The sequence below is a fragment of the Castor canadensis genome, chromosome 6 (assembly GCF_047511655.1).
Source record: "Castor canadensis chromosome 6, mCasCan1.hap1v2, whole genome shotgun sequence".
Taxonomy (NCBI): Eukaryota; Metazoa; Chordata; class Mammalia; order Rodentia; family Castoridae; genus Castor; species Castor canadensis.
This window is the reverse complement of record NC_133391.1, coordinates 128,527,481-128,546,133: the sequence shown is the minus strand read 5'-3', so window position 1 is coordinate 128,546,133 and position 18,653 is coordinate 128,527,481. Positions and strand designations below refer to the sequence as shown.

The window sequence follows — 18,653 nt, the reverse complement described above, 5'->3', positions numbered from 1 at the left end:
CACAGGTTTGGTCTTTTGATGTTGTCACTGAGTTCTCGCATATTCTTTTCACAGCATTTGAGTCTTCTAAGAGTTCTGTTTTTTCTTTAATATCTATTTTGTCTTCAAGTCTTTAGATTCTGTCTTCTGCTTATTCTAGTCTGCTGGAGTGGACTTTACCTGTACTTTTTATTTGATTTAAGGAAACTTTTATTTCCAGGGTTTCTGTTTGATTCTTTTTTTTTTGAAGTTTTCCATATCTTTATTAAATTCCTCTTCCATATCTTGTATTGTCTTCTTTATTTCTTTTATTTCTTTTTTATGGTCACCTTTGTTTCACTTTGGAATTTGTTGAAGTCCTCTCTGAGTTCATTTAGCTGTTTCTGTGTCTTCTCAAGTTTTTATTTGTGGTATCTTGATATTTCTTGAGTTCTTTCTGCTTAACTGTGTCTTGTAGCTTCTCCATGAGTTTCTCAGTGATCTCTTCCATAATTTCCTCTTTGAGAAATTTTTTGTAGGTGTCACTTGAGCTCATTGGAGATATTTACCATTGTTCTGTTGGTGTTGGGAACTGGGTGTTCATTTTCTTCATTTTCCACTAACTTCTCTGTTGAATTGTTGATCTTTGGGGGGTGTAGAGTTTCCTGGCCTCCTTCTTCTCACCGTGCTTCTCTGATGTGTTGTGCTTCTATGTTGTTGAGTGACTCAATTACTGTGCTGTGACTGGCTTAGTCATTAGCTAGGTTGATGTGCTATTTCTGTTCTCTGCCTAGTTGGTACAGATTAGCAAAAACAAATTCACTGATTCAATGCTAGACCATTTTATTTATACAATACGTAGTGATCCCCTTGGTGATATTATCTATAAGCCATGGAGATTAGGGGGATAACAGTAGTTTGGGTAGAGGTATTAAAAGAGCTGGTACTGGAGGAAGGGGCAGGAAGGGGGAAGGGAGGAGGAGTGTGAGGTGTGGGGGTTATAGGGTACTAAGTCCCTAGTGTGTGTTGAGGTATAGTTTTGTTATTGTGGAAGAGAGTATTATTGTTAGGGTTGCTGAGGGATAGGACGGATGGAGTAATGTGTAAAGTTGTTATAAAAGACTATTCAGTGGGTGCTACATTGAAAATGAAAACACATTCTATCAGAACCTATGAGATACAGCAAAGGAAAGTTTATAGCCATGAATGCATATATCAAAAACACAGAAAGATCTCAAATAAACAACCTAGTGTTACATCTCAAACTTCTAGAAAAATGAGAAAAGTCTAAACCCAAAACAAGCAGAAGGAGAGAAATAATAAAAATAGGGGCCAAAATCAATGAAATAGAGACAAAAAAAAAATACAAAGAATCAATGAAACAAAAAGCTGGTTCTCTGAAAAAATAACAATATTGAAAAACCCCTTGCAAATCTGACTAAAATGATGAGGGAAAAGACCTAAATTAATGAAATTAGAAATGAAAAAAGGAAGATAACAACAAAAACCCAGGAAATTCAGGGAATCTTCAGGGACTGCTTTGAGAAACTATGTTCAAATAAATTGGAAAGTTGAGGAATGGACAATTTTCTAGATACATGCAACCATCTAAACTGAACCAAGAGGATATAAATCATCTAAACAGATCTATAACATGCAATGAAATTGAAGCAGCAATAAAGAGTCTCCACAAAAAGAATAGTCCAGAGCTTAATGGAGTCTCCACTGAATTCTACCAGACATTTAAAGAAGAACTAATACCAACACTCCTTAAACTTTTCCACAAAATAGAAAGGATGGAACACTGCCTAGCTCATTCTATGAAGCCAGTATTACACTTATCTCAGAACCAGGCAAGGACACATCCAAAAAAGAGAACTACAGGCCAAACTCCTTAATGAATATTGAGGCAAAAATCCTCAACAAAATAATGGCAAACCAAATCTAACAACATATCAGAAAGATAATTCACCATGACCAAGCTGGCTTCATTCCAGAGATTCAGGGATGATTAAACATATGTAAATCATTAAAATCATGAAATGCAATATAGCATATTAACAGAGGCAAAGACAAAATCACCTGATCATCTCAATAGATGCAGAAAAAGTCTTTGATAAAATTCAACACCGTTTCGTGATAAAAGCTCTGATGAAATTAGGAATAGAAGGAATGTACCTCAACAAACCTATAAGTAATATCATACTTAATGGGGAAAAACTGAAACCATTTCCCCTGAAGCCAAGAATGAGACAAGGGTGCTCCACTCTCTCCACTCTTATTCAACATAGTCTTGGAATTCCTAGCCAGAGTGATAAGGCAGGAACAAGAAATAAACAAATACAAATAGGTAAAGAAGAATTCAAAGTATCCCTATTCACAGATGACATGATCTTACACCTAAAAGATCCAAACAACTCCACCAAAAAATTTCTAGACACCATAAACAGCTTCAGCAAAGTATCAGATTACAAAATCAACTTACAAAAATCAGTAGCCTTTCCATATACCACCAATGAAAAGATTGAGAAAGAATATAAGAAAACAATTCCAGTTAGAATATCCTCAAACAAAATCAAATACCTAAACTTAAAAAGGATGTAAATGACATCTACAAGGAGAACTACAAACCATTGAAAGAAATAAAGAAAGATTACAGAAGATGGAAAGATCTCCCATGCTCATGGGTTGGTAGAAGCAACATAGTAAAAATGGCTATACTACCAAAAGCAATCTACATGTTTAATGCAATTCCCATCAAAATTCCAATGACATTCATCAGAGAGATTGAAAAATCAACCTTAAAGGTCATTTGGAAACACAAAAGACCATTAATAGCCAAGGCAATACTGAGCAAAAAGAGCAATGCTTGGGGTATCACAATACCCAATTTCAAATTATACTCAGAGCCATAGCAATAAAAACAGATATGAACACCAGTGGAACAGAATAGAGGACCTATATATGAATCCACACAGCTATGCTCACCTAATTTTTGACAAAGTTGCCCAAGACATATGATGGAGAAAAGACAGCTTCTTCAACAAATGTTGCTGGGAAAACTGAATATCTGCCTGCATAAAACTGAAACTAGATCCATGCTTGTCACCCTGTAAATGTAGCAACTCAAAGTGGACTCAGGATGTAAATATCAGACCTGAAACCTTGAAGCTAGTACAGGAAAAGGCAGGGAATACACTGGAAGCAATAGGCACAGGCAAGGACTTCCTAAGTAGAACACAAGCAGCTCAGCAACTAAGAGAAAGGATCAACAAATTGGACTACATGAAATTAAATAGCTTCTGCAAAGCAAAAGATACCATCTCTAAATTGAAGAGGCTACCCATAGAAATGTGAGAAAATTTTAGCTAGCAATACATCAGACAAGGGACTAATAACCAGAATATACAGGAAGCCCAAAACACTAAACTCCCAAAAAATCAATGACCCAATAAAGAAATGGACAACTAAACTGAACAGAACTTTTTCAAAGGAAGATATCCAAAAGGTTAAAAACATATGAAAAAATGTTCACCATCCCTGGCCGTAAAGGAAATGGAATTAAAACTACACTAATATTCCATCTCATTCCTGTTAGAATAGCAACCATTAAGAACACAAACAACAAATTTTGGCAAGGATGCAGGGAAAAAGGAGCCCTCATGCACTACTGGTGGGAATGTAAGCTATTACAACCACTATGGAAAACAGTATGGAGGCTCCTTTAAAAACTAGAAATAGATCTGCCATATGATCCTGCAATACCCCTCCTAGGAATATACTCAAAGGAATGAGTCAGGTTACTCCAGAAGCACCTGCACACCCATATTTATCGCAACACTATTCACAGTAGCCAAGCTATGGAAACAGCCAAGATGCCCCACCACTGATGAATGGATTAAGAAAATGTGGTACTTATACACAGTGGAATTTTACTCAGCCATAAAGAAGAATGAAATTTTGTCATTTGCAGGTAAATGGATGAAATTGGAGAATATTATCTAAAGTGAATTTAGCCAGGCTCAGAAGGCCAAAAGCTGCTTGTTCTCCTCATATGCGGATTATAGACCTAAAACAAATGCAGCAATACTATGGGACACAAGTCACACTAAGGGGAGGCTGTGCAAAGGAGGGATGGGGCAAGGAAAGGAAACCAAGAGCTTAAATGAGGTTCCTGTACAGGAATGAATATAGAAATTTTAAACTGGCCAGGGCCACCATGGGAAGTTGAAGTCAAGAGGAGTGAAAAGGGCTGTAAGAAGGGAATCAACTGGAGCTCTAATACACATATACATGGGAACAACACAAGGAAACTACCTGTGTAGCTATCTTTGCTCAAACTAGCAAAATGTCATGTTTCTCTTTATCTTTTAGGTTTTTCTTCTGCAAAAGATAAAAGGCAGAGAATCAACCAGAACCAAACTCTGTGACATCCTGGACCCCTAACCCATAGAAAGCCTCTCTATTCTATGCCCCAGCATGCTGAACCCAGTCCCAGGAAGTATCTGCCTTGAGAAAAGCAGCATGCCATTTCTCCCTGCTGGCCCGTTTTAAAGCTGCCCTTGTAAACCTGCAGACCCAACAGGTGAGCAACATACACCACCCACAATTCCCCTACCCACTCCCCAGGAACATAATCTAGCTCAGACCCTGGGCTAGATTGAACCCACCCAACAAAACTGAAAAGCATAAACAGTGGGGGTGGGGTGGAATGTTGAACCTGCCCCCTGGAGAGCAGGGCTAGGGCATGGAGCCAAATCTCAGTGAATGAAGGCAGGAAAATTCACAAAGGCTGAAAACAGGGGTGGGGCAACAAGTCAACCTCCCACAGTGGGGCCATAGTGGATGGCTGAGATAATCTTGTGGGACTGATAGTTATACTCAAAATGGAATTGCTTGGGGAGGAGCTGACCAGCCAGAGTTGCAGTTGTAGAGCAATGCAGCTGCTGCCTGGTGAAAACAAAAACAAATCTGGCCCCTTGTACAAACTCAGTGAGTTACCTCAGGTCCCAGTTGCTACTTGCTCTGTGGACAGAAGGAACCAAATGCTGCTCACAAGCCAGTCACCTGGTGAGACCACTTCAGGGCTCCCACTTTCAACCAACAGCCCATAAAACCAAGGAAAGCAGAAAAAAAAGAACCTTCCAGCTATCTCCACCCCAAGCTGTCTGACAAGAGGGGCAGCACCCTTTCCCACAAAACCCAGATTGGACACCAAAGGAATAAGTCCAGAACTTTTGAACTTTTTATTGTTGCTGTACCTGGGGTTTTTTTCTGTATTAGTAACCTTACCATCACTACTTTTTTATACTTATTCTTACCCCCTTCACTTTCCCTCCTTTTCTTGTGCTATAATCCATTGTTCTCCCCCCAACTATTCTTTCTGTGCCTTCTCATCCACTCTCTCCATCTTCGTCCCCCCTCCTACCCTTCCCCAATCTGTCACCATGGCACCCTTCTCTCCTACATACTCACCACCCACTGACTAGCCTACTGCACCAACTGTATCTCTGACACAAGCAACCTCCACTACAACAGCGGACATACACCCAAATATGTACAAAGGCCACAAAACCTAGAAGTTCCTATACCTCTTCTCCCACCCATCCACCCCTTTCAAGCCTGCTTTTTAGTGCCACCTTTACCAATTACCCAAGTTTCTGTTTCTAGCCAAGCAACCATTATGCTCCCAACTCCCACTGTTTATAGATAATATCACCAATGGGTTTTCTATATGATAGGGAAACAACTGGTCTGGCATTGAATCTGTAAATTTGATATTGCTAATTTTCATCTCCAGGCCAGGGACAGAAATAGCGCATCAACCTATCTAATAACTGAGTCAGTCACAGCACAAAAATTTAATCAAGGGAAGGAAAATAAGCAATTAAAACCACCAACTAGCCTATCATGAACATAGTTGCACAGCACCAATTGCAGCAATGGAGAGAAGGGAAGGAAACTATACTCCTCAACAAAACAATTCAATGGAGGATTTAGTGGGAAATGAAGAAAATGGATACCCAGTTTCTGACTCCAACAAAACAATGATAAACATCATGAATGAGCCCAGTAACACCCACAAAAAATCCCTTAAAGATGAACTCATGGAAGAGGTCACTGAGAAACTCATGGAGAAGATACTAGACAAAATAAACCAGAAAGTACAAGATTCACTCAAGAAATTTCAAGACATTACAAATAAAGAACTTCAGAAGACACAGAAGCAAGTAAATGAACTCAGAGAGGACTTCAACAAACACCAAAGTGAAACAAAGGACACTATAAAAAGAGAGATATGAAATGAAGAAGACACCACAAAATATGAAAGAGGAGTTGAACAAAGATATGGAAAACCTCAGAAAAAAGAATCAAACAGAAATACTGAAAATAAAAAGTCCCTTTAGTCAAACAAAATCACAGTGGAGGTCACTCCAGCAGACTAGAACAAGTGGAAGACAGAATCTCATAGCTTGAAGATAATACACAAATTAAAGAAAAAACAGAAGAACTCTTAGTTAAACAACTCAAGAGCTATGAAAAAAAATGTTAGACCAAATGACTAGGATAGCATAAGTAAAGATCTCAACTTCTATTATGTTTACAAAATCTCCATCGATGAATTTTTCAAAATCACTTGACAGCCTCAATGAACTGTGGCTTGGGAAGCAATGAAGTGGTAAACATCATCCATCAGAAGTGGAGCGGCATTGGTACGAAATGTACCAATCTTCATCTGAAAATCTGAAATATGTCAGATGAAATCCTTGGTTATGGCATAAATAGGGGTTAAAGGTTTTTTTTCTTTTAATTGATCTTTCATCACTCCTACCTGTTACATGGAGAATGCATTGATGAGCTGGAGTGTGCTAAAAGATAGAATTTTGTTTTAGAGGAAAGAAAAGGTATGTTCATGCAGAAAAGGAAAGCAGATTTGGATAATGGGTAATACTTCATCTTGGTAGAAACGAATGAACACTATGTATTTTTGTATGTATAGGCATGGCAGATTTATTCTCCCATTTTTCAATAATGACACCACGATTTTCCATGGAGAAACCATACTTCTCCATCTTAAACAATCTTGGTGCATGACCCTCTCATGGCCAAAGTGATCAGGTCAATGATGATCATGTGATGTATATCAGTCCAGTGAGATTTGATCCTAAGGCTTTCATTAAAACTCAAAACAGAGAAACTATCATTCTATTGAGGTTTCTGAAACCATAAAATGTAGACCTTGTGGCAAAGTATGTAAGCTGGTGACAAGATTATATGATAGAATCTGCTTGAATCATGGCACTAGAGAGAAACTGAGCTTTGTAGTTGAAGATAAGGGCCTAATGATGCCTCTGGATCCAGACATACCCTTAGGATTTTTCAATGACTTGATTCATCTAAATTGGATTATGATCATTTGCAACCTGTATCTCTAATGAAATCCATGCTTGAACAATACATAGTGATATGTTAGACACAACCAAAAATCATGAAAAATACCCAAAGGCCCACAGTAAATTATTCTAGTGAAATAATAATAATCCTACATAACCATTCTCTTCTATGTGACCAACCCTAATCTCTCACAATTATGAACCAAAGTCCTTCTGTTCTGAGCACTCAAGATCTGGCCCAGCTCTGTCCTTGACATCATGAAGGCTAGTGTGAAATCAAGATCACAATTCAGCTGTGATGATGAGATATTAATATTTGAAATACTTGCATAATAGTTTAAGTGATTATACACCAAATATGATTTATCAGACAGTAAAGGTTAGAGACATTCCCATGTAAGATCACATAGCATAGAGGAAAGGGGACTATCCAAGTAAATTGTTTAATAAATTCCCTCTAATCATTCTCATTAATCCTGTTGAAAGTTGGTGTTTCACAAATAAGATCTATAAACAATTTTTTCTAACTTTATAATCCGTAAAAAGAAACTACTACCAGATTTTAGTGCTTCATGCACAAAGTGGCTCAGTATGATATGCAAATTTAAATTGATTCAATTAAAGCATTTCCAAGCAATTGTAATATAAAGTTTAGTAACATTAAGACACAATGAAATACTGTGGGAAATGGTTTAAAATAGCAGCCGATATTAAGCACTACTCTGGTTATCATTATGGTTCTGTTCTCTTAAGACAATAATTCAGTTGCTAACATAGATGTAAGCAGGTTATACTAAGGCTTTGAGTCAAACAATGATCCTACTTTCTTGCAACTTTAAATCCTTTAAGTCTCTGGTCAGTTCTTCTTGGATTACCAAGAGGATCATCAGTCATTTTCCTGGCAGTAAAGTTTTGCTTTAGTTCTTTGGTATGGTACAAAATTCTGTTGCTGTATCCCTTCCTCTTAAGCATCGGTAAATCCAGTTTTGGGAAACAAACTCAAAGGTATGTACCAGAGACATCCCAAAGAAATGGGACCACATCTCAGTGGTCTCTGCACCACTGTCCTACACTTCCTCCTTTCACAGACACACTTGCAATGAATAAGGCTGCAGATTGTTCTCACACATTGTAGGTTGAGCCAAGACAGTTATTTCCCAAATACCCAAGAACATAATTATTTCTAAGCATTTTCATAGCAGTCAGTGTGGTTCAAACTGTTCACAGCTGAAAAGGAAGCCTTACTCCCAGCTTATGAAACACAAAAGGCAAATGGAAACTTACTCTGTGGAACTGAAAATGCCAGATGATTTAATGTCAGGATGAGACAGACCAAATAAAATTAGTTGTAAGGTCTTCTGAGACTGAGGAGAAATGGGAAAACTTAATGAAAATTAGAAATCAAGCTAGTGAACACATGCAAATGCAGTAGTAGTCATTCCACCAATAGAAACTATTACTGGAAATTGGGGGAGGGTTGCTGAATAAATCCAATTATTCTCTAACACATAGAGGAAAGATTTCTGAAACTCAGCTGAAGGATCAGAACCCATAAATACCTCAAAACAAAATCTCATAGGAATGAAGTTAGCAAAGATATGCAAACTTGAACATATCAAATGTAGCTATATAGTCTTAAAGGAGAACAACAGAAAGAGGCCATGGGTACAGACACATACACATACCATGAGCATGTCATTCATTTGTGAGACACCTGTCATTCATTCTAGTGCACATTCACTCATTAACATCAGTTATGTAATAAAGATTTTGCTAGGTAATTGAAGATTTATCTATATTACCTTTCTAATGTTAATATCTTAGCAATTTTTTTTAGAAAACTTCATCAGTGTCAATAGGCCATGCACAAAGACATAGCTCTCAAACCAGTGGTTCACTGATTTAGGATTTCAGAGAACAGTGTGATTTCAAAAAAATATTAAAATAAATAGATATAGATTGATACAGGAGTGCCAACTTTTCATTTTGAAAATGAAAGGTGTTATAAAATAATTGCTATGTTCTCTGTCATTTTCTTTATTTTTTAACAACAATAGGAAGGTGAAGCTCTCAGAATGAAAGATAATTTCCCAAGTAACAACTACTATAGTCTTCTATACCATATTTCCTTATTTATCAAACACTTATATAGTGATTATAGTGTACCAGGTATAACTTTTAGTGCTTTCCAAAGTTACTCATTTAATATTCACAACACCCCAACATAGGCACCATTATTATGCTTACAGGTAAGAAAACTGAAAACAGACAAATTAATTAAGTTGCATGGTCACATAGCTATTATAGGACAGTTAGACCTAGACAGTCTGGTTCAAGTTGGTGATCTTAACCATTCCCTTAAATGACATGCCACCTCTCTATACAAATTCACATTACTTTTTAGAAATAGTTCTCTTGAGATACAATTCACATACCTTTTGAAGTATACAATACAATGGTTTCAGAGTTAGGCAACCATTACCATAATCAATTTTATAAAATTCTAAATCTATATTCATTAGCAATTACTTCTCATTTGCTCCAAATCTCTCAGCCATAGGCAGCTACTAATCCACTTTCAATAGATTTGTCTATTCTGAACAATTCATACAAATGGAATTTAATATATCATATTTTGTGATTCGATTCTTTCACAAAGCACATTTTCAAGTTTCCTCCATGTTTTTGCATGTATAAATACGTTGTTTCTTTTAATTTCCAAGTAATATTCCATTTTATGGATAATGCTGAATTTTTTTTATCAACTAATTGGTTGATGGACCTTTGAATTGCTTCCATTTTTTAGTTCTTTTGAATAATGTTGCTATCAGCTATCAACATTTAGGTTAAAATATTTGTATGGACATATTATCATTTCTTTTGGGTATATAGCAGAAAATATTAAGAACTACTGGGTCATATTGTAATTCTATGTTTAACATTTTCAGAAACTACAAACTTTTTTCCAAGAAGTTGCAGTACTTTATTTTTCCAAGACTAATTAATGAGGGTTTCAGTTTCTTCCTTTCTGAGAAGAATTTGTGAAGAACTGGTGTTAATTCTCTAAATTCTTGTTAGAATTCACCAATGAAGCCATATGAGTCTGAGATTTTCTGTGTTGGAAGTTATTAAATCACTAATTTAATTGCTTTACATATTATAAGTCAATTCAAAGTTTTACTTCATATTGGGTTAATTATGGTAAATTTTTGTCTTTCTAGGATTTTTTCCATTTCATCTAAGTTATCTAATTTGTTGACAAATAATTGTTCCTTTCACTTGAAGAACTTCCACGAATATTTCTTTATAAGCTAGGTTGGCTAGCAACATAATCTCTCAATCTTTGCTTACTTGAGAATATCTTTACTTTAAAAGAGTTTTGCTGGGTGTAAGAATCTTGGTTGACCTTTTTTGTCTTTCAGCTTTAACAATACAGTGAAATCTTGGAGAGATGCTGGAGACACACCTTGCAGGCAAACCACGGAGAAGAGGCAAAATTTTGACCCCTCCACACCTCCAGCCAGCGCAGAGCATCTCCACTTCACAGTAAATGGAAAAATCAGGAGGGCCCCCAGGCCACCAGCCGCCCACACCCAGATGGCTTGGGAAGACGTGGACAAGGTAAGCTTAGCGGTACCGCAGTATTCCCACAGACAACCCGGGCCAGAGCAGCATAGCCCCCTGGACAGACCAACCTCCACCCAGGGAAAAAAAGAGAAACTGACTAATAAGCAATAAGAACAATAAAGACAGGAGGGAAAGAGGGTGGGGTGCACTGAGCGCCAAAGATTGGGGGAAGGGAATCCTTCCTGGGACTGTAAATAAATAAGCCGGGCGGGCCAGAGAGGCTCCTGCAGGAGCAGGGGCTCGTGCCCAGCAACCAGGAGTGGGAAAGCTTGTGAGAGTGGCAGAGGGAGGAAAACTCCACAGGAAAGAGGGGAAGACCCACTTCCCACATGAGCTGTAAACAAACATGGCGGCTGGCAGGAGCAGCAGCAGGGCCCAGTAATCACGAGCAGGAAAGCTTGTAAAACTGGCGGTGGGAGGAAAACTCCACAGGAGAGGGGGGAAGACCCACTTCCCATGTGAACTGTAAACAAACATGCAGGCCTGAGAAAGCAGGTGCAGTGTCACCTTCCACAGTGTCCTTGGAAAGGGGAAAGCTTGTAGCAGAGGCACACGCACAGGAAACTCTAAGTAAACAAAGCCTGCAGGGCAAGGTGAGTGCTAAGCTCACCCCTGAGATCTGCATAAATAACACCTCCAGCAACAGAAGGCTGACAGCAGTGGGCACGCAAGCCACACCCCAGATACCATTCACAGAACTGTCTCCAGACTCTTTTTTTTTTTTTCTCTTTCCCTACCTTTGATGAGAAAACAAATGAACAATACCTGCATGCTGAAAAACTTACTGAAACTGTATTGCATTTGAACTTTGGACACTTTGTGGGTTTTTTTGTTTTTTGTTTCTGTTTTTGTTTTTGTGCAGTTTTGTTCTACTTTATGCATCCCCTTTGATGAGACAACTACAGAACAACATCTGAGGCACCATCTCCAGGATTGGAGACTGAGACAGACACCAAAATTATTAAGACTGAAACTTCATTGCATTTGAACGTGGAGGGCTTTTTTTTATTATTATTGTTTGTATTTTTTATTTTCTCTTTTTCATTTTATTTTATTTATATATATATTACTTTCATTAACTTATTTTTTATTTTCATTCTTATATTTATTCTTTTTATTTTTTATTTTCAATCCTCTCTCTGTCTCTCTAAGGCCTGTTCAGCTTACTGTTGATTAGTACACTAATGCTTCCTGTTTATACCTTTGAAACTTTCTTCTTTTGTTTTTCCCTGTCTGTTTGTTTTTCCCTTTTCTTTAACTTCTTGCTTTCCATCTCCTCACACACTCCATTCTAAATATTACCATTGATATTATTACAAGCTAGAAAATACTTAATTGCACACAGTACAGGGACAGTAACAACACCAAGGGCAATGACTGGAAGACAGAAAAAAAAGGGAAGCCAGTTTCAACACAGCAAAAAATTAGTATAGGAACCAGAGGGAAATGACAAAAACAGATACTCAGATCCAGACTCCAACAAAATGAAATAAACTACGCCAAAGAACCCAATAAAGCCCACAAGAATAATTGAAAAGAAGACATTCCACAGGTACTGAATGAGAATTTTATAGAGATGATACTAGATATGGTCAACCAAAATATACAGAGACACTCAAGAAATTCTAAAACAACAAAAAAGGAGAATTTGAAAAAGCAAAAGAAGAAATAAAGGAAACGATAGAAGCACTGTATAAACACCAAAGTGAAACAGACAACATGATTAATAAACAGATAAATGAACTCAGGACAAAAATAGACAACATTAAAGAGGAAAGAACCCAGGACATGGAAAACCTCAGAAAAAAGAAAGAAACAGAACTGCAAAACAAAAACGGAAGGCCAATATAGCAGAATAGAACAAACAGAAGACAGAATCTCAGAACTTGAAGATGAAATGGTAATTAAAGGAAAAACCAAAGAACTATTAATTAAACAACTCAAGACCTGTGAAAAGAAAATGCAAGAACTCACTGACTCCATCAAAAGACCAGACTTGAGAATCATGGGCATCGAAGAAGGAGAAGAGGTGCAAGCAAAGGGAATGCATAATATATTTAACAAAATAATAACGGAAAATTTTCTAAATCTAGAGAAAGATATTCCCATACAGATGCAAGAGGCCTCCAGGACACCAAACAGACCAGATCAAAATAGAACTACCCCACGATACATCATCACTAAAACAACAAGTTCAGAAACTAGGGAAAGAATATTGAAGGCTCTAAGAGACAAAAAACAAGTAATATACAAAGGTAAGCCCATCAAAATCATACCAGACTTCTCAACAGAAACATTAAAAGCAAGAAGAGCAAGGGGGGAGATCTTCCAGACACTGAATGAAAATAACTTCAACCCCAGGATACTCTACCCAGCAAAACTATCATTCAAAATAGATGGAGCAATAAAAGTCTTCCATGATAAGCAGATACTAAAACAATATGGGACCACAAAGCCACCACTACAAAGGATTCTGCAAGGGATTCTGCACACAGAAAGTGAAACCCAACTTAACCATGAAAAGACAGGCAGCACCAAACTACAGGAAAAGAAAAAGCAAGACAGTAGAGAGTAATCTCAACTTAGGTACATACAATCAAACCTTCAAACAACTAAGACAACAAAATGACAGGAATTACCACATACCTATCAGTACTAACACTTAATGTTAACAGATTTAATTCACCCATCAAAAGGCACCACTTGATGAAATGGATTAAAAAGGAAGATCCAACAATTGGTTGCTTACAGGAGACCCAGCTCACCGACAGAAATAAGCATAGGCTAAGGATGAAAGGCTGGAAGAAGATTTACCAAGCCAATGGCCCCCGAAAACAGGCAGGAGTAGCAATACTTATCTCTGACAAAGTAGACTTCAAACCTACATTGATCAAACGAGTTAAAGAAGGACATTCCATACTAATAAAAGGGGAAATAGACCAAAAGGAAATAATAATCATCAATCTGTATGCACCCAATGTCAACACACCAAATTTCATCAAGAATACCCTGAAAGACCTAAAAGCATATATTAACACCAACACAGTGGTTGTGGGAGACTTTAACACCCCATTATCATCAATAGATAGGTCATCCAAACAAAAAATCAATAAAGAAATCCAAGATCTAAAATATACACTAGATCAAATGGACCTAGTTGATGTCTACAGAACATTTCATCCAACTTCTACACAATATACATTCTTCTCAGCAGCCCATGGAACCTTCTCCAAAATAGATCATGTTCTAGGGCACAAAGCAAGTCTCAGCAAATATAAGAAAATAGAAATTTTACCGTGCATACTATCTGATCACAATGCAGTAAAAGTAGAACTCAACAACAAAAGTAAAGACAAAAAACATGCAAACAGCTAGAAACTAAATAACTCACTACTTAATGAAGAATGGGTCATCAATGAAATAAAAGAGGAAATTAAAAAGTTCTTGGAAGTCAATAAAAATGACAACACAACCTACCGGAACCTATCGGGCAGTCCTGAGAGGAAAGTTTATAGCCATGAGTGTATATATTAAAAAGACTGAAAGGTCCCAAATCAATGACCTAATGATACTTCTCAAACTCCTAGAAAAACAAGAACAAGCAAATTCCAAAACAAATAGAAGGAGAGAAATAATAAAAATAAGAGCTGAAATCAATGAACTAGAAACCAAAAAAACCATAAAGAATTAATGAAACAAAAAGTTGGTTCTTTGAAAAAATAAACAAGATCGATAGACCCCTGGCAAACCGGACTAAAATGAGGAGAGAAAAAACCCTAATTAGTAGAATCAGGAATGCAAAAGGGGAGATAACAACAAACACCATGGAAGTCCAGGAAATCATCAGAGACTACTTTGAGAACCTATATTCAAATATATTTGAAAATCTTAAAGAAATGGACAGATTTCTAGATACATATGATCATCCAAAACTGAACCAAGAGGATATTAACCACCTGAATAGTTCTATAACACAAAATGGAATTGAAACAGCAATCAAGTCTCCCCAAAAAGAAAAGTTGAGGACCTGTTGGACTCTCTGCTGAAATCTATCAGACTTGTAAAGAAGAACTGTTACCAACCCTCCTTAAACTGTTTCACAAAATAGAAAGAGAAGGAAAACTGCCAAACACATTTTATGAAGCCAGTATGACACTTATCCCAAAACCAGGCAAAGACACCTCCAAAAAGGAGAACTATAGGCCAATCTCCTTAATGAACATTGATGCAAAACCTCAACAAAATATTGGCAAACCGAATTCAACAACACATCAAAAAGATTATTCACCTTGACCAAGTAGGCTTCATCCCAGGGATGCAGGGGTGGTTCAACATACAAAAATCAATAAACGTAATAAACCACATTAACAGAAGCAAAGACAAAAACCACTTGATCTTCTCAATAGATGCAGAAAAAGCCTTTGATAAGATCCAACACCATTTCATGATAAATGCTCTAAGAAAACTAGGAATAGAAGGAAAGTGCCTCAACATTATAAAAGCTATATATGACAAACCTACAGCCAGCATTATATTTAACAGAGAAAAATTAAAACCATTCCCTCTAAAATCAGGAACCAGACAAGGATGCTCATTCTCTCCACTCTTATTCAACATAGTACTGGAATTCCTAGCCAGAGCAAATAGGCAAGAAGAAGGAATAAAAGGAATACAAATAGGTAAAGAAACTGTCAAAATATCCCTATTTGCAGACAATATGATCTATACCTTAAAGACCCAAAAAAACTCTACTCAGAAGCTTCTGGACATCATCAATAGCTACAGCAAGGTAGCAGGATATAAAATCAACATAGAAAAATCATTAGCATTTCTATACACTAATAATGAACAAACTGAGAAAGAATTTATGAAAACAATACCATTTACAATAGCCTCAAAAAAAATCAAATACCTAGGTGTAAACCTAACAAATGATGTGAATGACCTCTATAAGGAAAACTATAAACTTCTGAAGAAAGAGATTGGGGAAGACTATAGAAAGTGGAGAGATCTCCCATGCTCATGGATTGGTAGAATCAACATAGTAAAAATGTCTATACTCCCAAAAGTAATCTACATGTTTAATGCAATTCCCATCAAAATTCCAATGACATTCATTAAAGAGATTGAAAAATCTGTGAAATTTATATGGAAACACAAGAGGCCATGAATAGCGAAGGCAATACTCAGTCAAAAGAACAATGCTAGAGGTATCACAATACCTGACTTCAAGCTACATTACAAAGCAATAACAATAAAAACAGCATGGTACTGGCAGAAAAACAGACATGAAGACCAGTGGAACAGAATAGAGGACCCAGATATGAAGCCACACAACTATAACCAACTGTCTTTGACAAAGTCGCTAAAAATATATGATGGAGAAATAGTAGCCTCTTCAACAAAAACTGCTGGGAAAAGTGGTTAGCAGTCTGCAAAAAACTGAAACTAGATCCATGTCTATCACCTTATACCAATATTAACTCAAAATGGATCAAGGATCTTAATATCAGACCCCAAACTCTAAAGTTGATTCAGGAAAGAGTAGGAACTACTCTGGAGTTAGTAGGTATTGGTAAGAAATTTCTCAACAAAACCCCAGCAGTGCAGCAACTAAGAGATAGCATAGATAAATGGGACCTCATAAAACTAAAAAGCTTCTATTCATCAAAAGAAATGGTCTCTAAACTGAAGAGAACACCCACAGGGTGGGAGAAAATATTTGACAGCTATACATCAGACAAAGGACTGATAACCAGAATATATGGGGAACTTAAAAAACTAAATTCTCCCCAAACTAATGAACCAATAAAGAAATGGGCAAGTGAGCTAAACAGAACTTTCTCAAAAGAAGAAATTCAAATGGCCAAAAAACACATGAAAAAATGCTCACCTTCACTAGCAATAAAGGAAATGCAAATTAAAACCACACTAAGATTCCACCTCACCCCTGTTAGAATAGCCATCATCAGCAACACCACCAACAACAGGTGTTGGCGAGGATACGGGGAAAAAGGAACCCTCTTACACTTTTGGTGGGAATGTAAACTAGTACAACCACTCTGGAAAAAAATTTGGAGGCTACTTAAAAAGCTAGACATTGATCTACCATTTGATTCAGCAATACCACTCTTGGGGATATACCCAAAAGACTGTGACACAGGTTACTCCAGAGGCACCTGCACACCCATGTTTATTGCGGCACTATTCACAATAGCCACGTTATGGAAACAGCCAAGATGCCCCACCACTGACGAATGGATTAAGAAAATGTGGTATCTATACACAATGGAATCCTATGCAGCCATGAAGAAGAACAAAATGTTATCATTCACTGGTAAATGGATGGAATTGGAGAACATCATTCTGAGTGAGGTTAGCCTGGCCCAAAAGACCAAAAATCGTATGTTCTCCCTCATATGTGGACATTAGATCAAGGGCAAACACAACAAGGGGATTGGACTATGAGCACATGATAAAAGCAAGAGCACACAAGGGAGGAGTGAGGATAGGTAAGACACCTAAAAAATTAGCTAGCATTTGTTGCCCTTAATGCAGAGAAACTAAAAGCAGATACCTTAAAAGCAACTGAGGAGAATAGGAGAATGGGACCAGGAACTAGAGAAAAGGTTAGATCAAGAAGAAGTAACCTAGAAGGTAACACACACACACACAGGAAATTAATGTGAGTCAACTCCCTGTATAGCTATCCTTATCTCAACCAGCAAAAACCCTTGTTCCCTCCTATTATTGCTAATATTCTCTCATCAACAAAATTAAGAGATAAAGGCAAAATAGTTTCTGCTGTGTATTGAGGGGGATGGGGGGAGAGGGAGGGGGTGGAGTGGGTGGTAAGGGAGGGGGTGGGGGCATGGGGGAGAAATGACCCAAGCCTTGTATGCACATATGAATAATAAAACAATAAAAAAAGTTTCTTAGAATATTTATGTTGGCATTTGTAATCAAATTTGGGAAATTTTCATATTATTTCTTCAAGTACTTTTTCTATTCCATTCTCTCCTTCCCCTCTCTCCTCTCTCTCTCCTCTCTCTCTTTCTCTCTCTCTCTCTCTCTCTCTCTCTCTCTCTCTCTGTCTGTCTCTCTTTCATATGTACATGATGCTTAATGGCATCCCACATCTCTTTGAGGTTCTGTTTATATTTTCTTGATTGTTTCATCTCTTGGTTCTTTACATTGCCTGATCTCTATCAACCTTTCTTCATTGATTCTAGTTCCAGGACAAATCTGTTGAACCTCTGCAGTGAATTTTTTATTCACTTTATTTTAATTTTTGACTCAAGGATTTCCATTTGTTTCATTTTTATTACTTTTATACCTTTACTTACATTCTTTATCTGATGGAATATTGTCATCATACCTTCCTTTCTTTCCTTTTAAAGCATGGTTTGTTTCAATTCTTTGAACAATAGTTGGTTTGACATCTTTGTTAACTCTGACATCTGGATCCTCACAAATGCTATTTCTCTTGACTCATTTTTCCCGTGTATGGGTCACACTTCCTTGTTTCTGTGCATGACTCTTATTTTTTTGTTTTAGCTATTCTGAAACAATAACAGAAGGATACTGATTTCTACATACTGGGGCATATTGTTATTTTGTTTAATGGTTTAGCAACTTGGTTGGATTATTGTAGTGAAGTCTATTTTCCCTGCA

General features: G+C 37.1%; 1 protein-coding gene across 3 annotated transcripts in view; it reads right to left on the bottom strand.

Moving 5' to 3' along the window:
• Pde4d (phosphodiesterase 4D) overlaps positions 1-18,653 on the bottom strand; it is a 1,369,518-nt gene that overhangs the window by 1,066,713 nt on the left and 284,152 nt on the right. The window lies entirely within an intron of this gene.